A 7247-nucleotide genomic window follows, 5' to 3' on the forward strand; every position below is an offset into this window, starting at 1 on the left:
CTCTCTGCCCACCCCTCAAAATGAATAAAGTTTAAAACCATTTTTAAGAGTAAGAAATTATAATTACATCCCTCAGAAACAACATAGGAAATTGAAAGACAATGGTGAAATGCCTTCAAATTCTGGAAGAAAATTATTTTCAACCTGGAAATTCATACCTGGCCAAATTCTTAATGAAATGTGATAGCCTAATCAACATGTTAATCAGATATGAAGGGGGCTCAAGAAATGTGCCTATTATGCACCCTTTCTCAGGAAGCTACTTTAGGATATGCTCCATTCAAACAAGGAAATAAACCAAGAAAAAGAAAGTCACAGAAATCAGTAAATAGGGTATCTGGCCTGATAGATGGGCAAAGGAATATCTCAGGAAAATAGCTCTGCAAAGTAACAATTAGTCCAGGAAGATTTTTGCAGGATTTTGCAGGAAGACAGAAGGCATTTAGTCAATTTTTTCTATGTAATAAAAGAAAACCTCAAAATCTCAGTGGCTTACAAAAACAAATGTTTTTCATGTTCGTGGGTCTACATATTGGCTCGGGTTCAATCAATATAACTGGGCTCAGCTGGGCTTGGCTCTGGACTGAAGTTTGAGTTCAAGTCTTCTCCCCATGTTTTCTCATTCTCTTGGAACCAGCAGCCACCCAAGCCACGTTATTTTCATGGCAAATTGCAGAAGCGGAAGAAGCAAGCCAAATTACACAAGTACATTGAAATATTCTGCTCCTCTCATGTCTATTAACATTCTTGAGCCAAAGCAAGTCATAGGGCTAAGCTCAACATCAATGAGGTGGGAAAACATACTCCCCCCTACTCTAATGGAAGATACTACAAAGTCACATGGAAAAAGCATGAGTGTATAATTCAATAACAGGAAGGAAGTGAAGAATTGGGAACAATAATCCAGCCTTACCCATAAAGCTCCAGGAGAAATGTCTCCAGGAAAAAAATAATGGGACTAATAGAAGACATGTCTGTGTGGAAAAGAGTATTTACAAATGTTTTACAATTTCTTAGGAGAGAAATAACTATGGAGAATATAGAAAAGTAAGCAAATGAAAAACAGGCTATTATTCTAGGAAAGCAAAAGTTCATATGAAGAAATTAATCATGTTACATATATGATACATGGCTCAGGTATAAAGTCTAATTAAATGTTGACATAACTAAAATTTGTATACAACTACTGTTCTTCATGGATTCCAAGATACACAAGTTATCAAACTGAAATCTGAGAATCTGAAATCAAAGTCTGTCACAAGTGCTAGCAGATGGGCAATGATCATGACATAGATGCTATTTCATACGCAACTGTAATGGTTAACTCCTATCGCATGACTGAATATGCCAATCCTGGACATTTCAGTCCACAACCCATTTAAGAACCATTTGAGGAAAGAAGAGAAGTCCAGGTTTTGTCTAAGAAGTTTTCATTTATATCTTCTGGAAAAATCAAGTAAGTACCAGTATCGAAACTTGCAGAATAAATATCAATGGTTTGGAAGAAAATCCCACTGATGATAGTGGATCCCTCTCTTAAAAAATGCTATATTGGGGCGCCTGGGTGGCTCAGTCAAACACCCCACTTTTGATTTAGACTCAGGTCATGATCTTGCAGATCATGGGATCAAGCCCTGGATCAAGCTCCTCACTGCCGGTGGAGCCTGCTTGAGAGTCTCTCTCCCTCTCTCTCTGTCCCTCCCCACCTCTCTCTCTCTCTCACTCAAAAGAAATAAATAAACCTTTAAAAATGCTATATCACCAATACTCTTGAAAGTATGGGGTATGACACTGTATTAAAAAAATAAAATGTGGGCATTGTGAGGCAAAAAATTAAAAAGAATGAGACTCTGAAATAAATTTCAGAAATGCTTTAACCAATTTATTTGCTTATCTTTTTCTTTTTGCATGCATGCACAAAAGTGTATAATAAATTATACATCTAAAGTATAGATGTATAATGTAAAGTAAATGCTCTCTTTCAATAAATATAAAAATGTTCTTTTTTTGTTAAAAATTTTTAAATCTTTATTTATTTTTGAGAGAGAGACAGCGTGTGAGCAGGGGAGGAGCAGAGAGAGAGAGAGAGAGAGAGAGACACAGAATCTGAAGCAGGCTCCAGGCTCCAAGCTGTCAGCACAGAGCCCGACGCAGGGCTCAAACTCACGAACGGTGAGATCATGACCTGAGCCGAAGTCAGACACTCAACCGACTGAGCCACCCAGGCGCCCCTAAAAAAATGTTCTAAGTGATAAGAAAATATAATGGTTATTTTGGTAATTTTTTTTCTTTTTAGTGATATATAAAGGTGTATTTTATAGTCAGTGAGGTCTTAGATTCAGTGAAATACAGCATATTGGGTTAATATTGGAAGACACACTGGGGACTTAGGTGGTGTGAGTGGTAAATATTCATACTAAGAATCCAACAGTCTAAAATTAATAAATTAAGGGGTGTCTGGGTGGTTCAGTCTGTTAAGTGTCCACCTTCAGCTCAGGTCATGGTCTCACTGCTTGTGTGTTCAAACCCTGCGTCGAGCTCTGTGCTAATGACTCAGAACCTGGAGCCTGCTTCAGATTCTGTGTCTCCCTCCCTCTCTGTCATGCCCCTGTCTCTCTCTCTCTCTCTTAAATATAAAATAAAACATAAAAAGTTAAATTAAATTAAAAGATTAATAAATCAAGAAATCACAGGGTAAACATTATACTGAAAAAACATACTACCTAGGATTAAATCCCAACTCCACCATTTGCTAACCATGTGACCTTATGTAAGTACCTAACCCCTCTGTGACTCAATTTTTCTCATCTCTAACATGGGGATGAAAATAGTACCTACAATATAAAACGATTATAAAGACTAAACATGAAAAATGCTTAAGATAAAGCCTGACACATTGTAAACAATAAATGTTAGCTAAAATTATTTATCTAAATATATGGAAGTCAATACCAAAAGAAACAGCTGAAATGTTTTGCAAAGTGAGGTGTGGGTTCTGGGGATACAAAGGGGTAGAGAGGAGGACTGGTGTTTTTCATTATAAGTCTTGATTTTTTAAAATTATGTACATTTTAATTTGATAAAGTAATTGTTTAAAATATACATGTTAGTTGACCAAAGAACCTAAATGTAAAATGCAAAACTATAAAACTCCTAGAAGATAACATAGGAGAAAATCTAGGTGACCTTGGGTTTGGCAGTGACTGTTTAGAAACAACACCCAAAGCACAATCCATAAAGAAACAATGGATAAGTTGGACCTTATTAAAATTAGAAATTTCTGTTCTATAAAAGACACTAGTAAAAGAAAGAAAGGACAAGACACACAGCCTGGGAGAAAATATTTGCAAAACACATATCTGATAAAGGACTAGTATCAAAAATATACAAAGAATCCTTAAAACTCAACAATAAGAGAACAAACAACCTAATTTTAAAACAGGCAGTAGATCCTGGCCCCAGACCCCCTCCCTGTCCTGGAAGCCTGGGGAAGTGGCTGGCCTTGGGAGGAGCTGTGGAGGCATCACCTCTTTCTGCTGTTTTACCCCACCTCCCCAGAGGGCCTGGTGGCTACCCACCTGTCTCTGCCCTCCTGGGATGTCTCAGCCAGCCTCTGACATTTCTGCAATCCAGAGAAACGCTAAATAAAGCAATATGTGTTTGAAGAAACAAGGAAGGAAGGGAGGGAAGGAGGGAAAAGAAAAGAGAACCGGACTTCAAGCTGTATTACAAAGCCATAATCATCAAGACAGTATGGTACTGGCACAAGAACAGACACTCAGATCAGTGGAACAGAATAGAGAACCCAAAAATGGACCCACAAACATATGGCCAACTAATCTTTGACAAAGCAGGAAAGAATATCCAATGGAATAAAGACAGTCTCTGCAGCAAGTGGTGCTGGGAAAACTGGACAGCGACATACAGAAAAATAAACCTGGACCACTTCCTTACACCATACACAAAAATAAACTCAAAATGGATGAAAGACCTAAATGTAAGACAGGAAGCCATCAAAATCCTTGAGGAGAAAGCAGGCAAAAGCCTCTTTGACCTTGGCCGCAGCAACTTCTTACTCAACACGTCTCGAGAGGCAAGGGAAACAAAAGCAAAAATGAACTATTGGGACTTCATCAAAATAAAAAACTTCTGCAAAGTGAAGGAAACAATCAGCAAAACTGAAAGGCAACCAATGGAATGGGAAAAGATATTTGCAAGCTACATATCAGAAAAGGGTTAGTGTCCAAAATCTATAAAGAACTTACCAAACTCAGCTCCAAAAAAACACAAATAATCCAGTGAAGAAATTGGCAAAAGACATAAATAGACACTCTCCAAAGAAGACATCCAGATGGCCAACCAACACATGAAAAAATGCTCAACATCACTCATCATCAGGGAAATACAAATCAAAACCACAATGAGATACCACCTCACACCTGTCAGAATGGCTAACATTAACTCAGGCAACAACAGATGTTGGCAAGGATGCAGAGAAAGAGGATCTCTTTTGCACAGCTGGTGGGAATGTAAACTGGTGCAGCCACTCCTGGAAAACAGTATGGAGGTTCCTCAAAAAATTAAAAATAGAACTACCCTGTGACCCAGCAGTTGCACTACTAGGTACTTATCCAAGGGATACAGGTATGCAGTTTCGAAGGGGCACACGCAACCCAATGTTTATAACAGCACTATCGACAATAACCAAAGGATGGAAAGAGCCCAGATGTCCATCAATTAATGAATGGATAAAGAAAATGTGGTACATATATACAATGGAGTATTATTCGGTAATCAGAGAGAATGAAATCTTGCCGCAACTATGTGGATGGAACTAGAGGGTGTTATGCTAAGCAAAATTAGTCAAAGAAAGACATATATCATATGACTTCACTCGTGTGAGGACTTTAAGATACAAAACAGATTAACATAAGGGAAGGGAAGCAAAAATAATATAAAAACAGGGAGGGGGACAAAAACATAAGAGGCTCTTAAATATGGAGAACAAACAGAGGGTTATTGGAAGGGTTGTGGGAGCGGGGATGGGGCTAAATGGGTAAGAGGAATTAAGGAATCTACTCCTGAAATCATTGTTGCACTATATGCTAACTAACTTGGATGTGAGTTTAAAAAAATTAAATAAAAATTTTTTAAAATGAAGAAAAAAAGAAAAGAAAAGAAAAAGATTTGAACAGATGCCTTACTAAAAAAGATAGCAAATAAACATACAAAAATATGCTCCTTATCATATGTTTTTAGGGAGCTGGGGAATTGTAAACTAAAACAACAATGAGATACCACTACACACATCCTAGAGTGACTAAAACCAAAAACACTGAAAACACCAACTCACTAAGACATCTGGTTTTATCAGCATTTTGTCATGATTATAGTGGACTTGTGTGATATCCCCTGTGATGTTAAGATGATCGAAGTGTCTATGGGACTAAATTGCATCAAAATGATGAAGGTGTACTTCTGCCCTTGCCAGATTAAACAAAAATACCTTTGCCTTCTCTTTGCCTGCTGAAATAGAGAAAAAACATTTGCAAGCTAACAACTTTATTACAGGTGGCTGAGTCTCTGTTGTTTTGCTCTAGTAAAGAAACCATATCCAGAGTCATCACCTCTCTTAACCTTTCAATAATTCACTGCCATTCTCCAAGCATCTTCTGACTATGCATAAGCCAGACAGGTGAGTTAAGAAGGTAAGTAACAGCAATTGCTACCTCTGAATTTTCAGATCTTTGATGGCTGCACTAGTCTTACATTTCCCCCCAGCAATACAGTATTATTTTTTGTTTATAATTTTGATAGGAAGGAAGTTGTAGGGCTTCCACTTCACCCTTTCAACCATAATAGCCATATTCCATGGATTAGAGACACATTCTGCCACTTGCTGAATATGCCTAGTCCAACTATACACTCTGGAGTTGGAAAAATCATGGGTTTAAAAATGGGTTTAAGGACTAGACTGACAGTGAGGTAGATGACAATCAAAAGTCAATCTATCACTTGACTCCATAAGCCTCCACTCTTGAGTGGTGGATCACTGTGCCAACTACAGCTCCAATTTGCATTAGAGCTGGTGTCAACAATACCTAAGGGCACAGTTACTCTTAATTTCCTAGGGATGCCATAACAAAGTACTACAGACTGGGTGACTTAAAACAACAGAGATTTATTCTCTCACAGTTCTGGAGGACAGAAGTTCAAAGGTGTTGGCAGAGTTGGTTCCCTCTGGAGACTCTGAGGGAGAATCCATTACATGCCTCTCTCCTAACTTCTCCTGGTTTCCAGCAATTCTTGGCTTGTAGATGCATCTCTCCAGCCTCTGCCTCCATCCTCACATAGTGTTCTTTCTGTGTGTCTGTATGTCCAAATGTCTTTTTATAAGGACATCAGTCATTGGATTAGGGCCCACACTCATCTAGTATGACCTCACCTTAACTTGATTACATCTGCAAAGAACACATTTCCAAATAAGGCCACCTATTCCACAGGTATTTAGGGCAAGGACTTCGACATATCTTTTTGGAGGATGCAATTCAACTCATAAGTTATCCTGAGAAATGACTAGAAGTCCCACTGGGGAAGCCTATAAGGAATATATAGACAGATCTTTATACAACTTCCTTAAGTGTACTTGTCTTTACTTCATTCAAGGAACTAATCCAGGCCTGAAAATTGGGTGGGAGACCATAACTCTTTATCTTGTCTTAAGTTGGCCTTCTGTTCACAGGTTCCAAAGGATTCTTGGTTTTATGAATCAGTTAACACCTTAGTGAAATGCCCATATTCTTTAGTCCCATCTGCAGTGTCTTCCCCCAACATCCCTGGCCTACAGAAAACAGTTACTACGCATTTTCCAAAGATGTTATTACTCTCTCACAAATATGTTTCTCAGTGCCTTAGTGAAGAGAATGTCATCTGGACCCTCTCAGGGGTTGGAATTGGTTGTGGATGAATCACACTTTCCTAGAAGGAAAGATTCATAAAACAACATTCCCATCTCCCTAAGTGTTTGGATTCTTTCTTCTACATTCTACCAAAGGATTCTTGGCATCTCAATTTCATTTAACTTCATCAATGAATCCAGGTTTCAGTCAACCAACTCAAAAAAAAAGCAATAAAGTCCACTGTACACCCACAGGGATGGATAAAATTTAAAAGACTATTTGTGGGGTGACTGGGTTGCTCAGTCAGTTGAGCATCCAACTTTGGCTCAGGCCATGATCTCACAGTTC

Source organism: Panthera leo, chromosome D1 (assembly GCF_018350215.1).
Source record: "Panthera leo isolate Ple1 chromosome D1, P.leo_Ple1_pat1.1, whole genome shotgun sequence".
NCBI classification, from domain to species: domain Eukaryota; kingdom Metazoa; phylum Chordata; class Mammalia; order Carnivora; family Felidae; genus Panthera; species Panthera leo.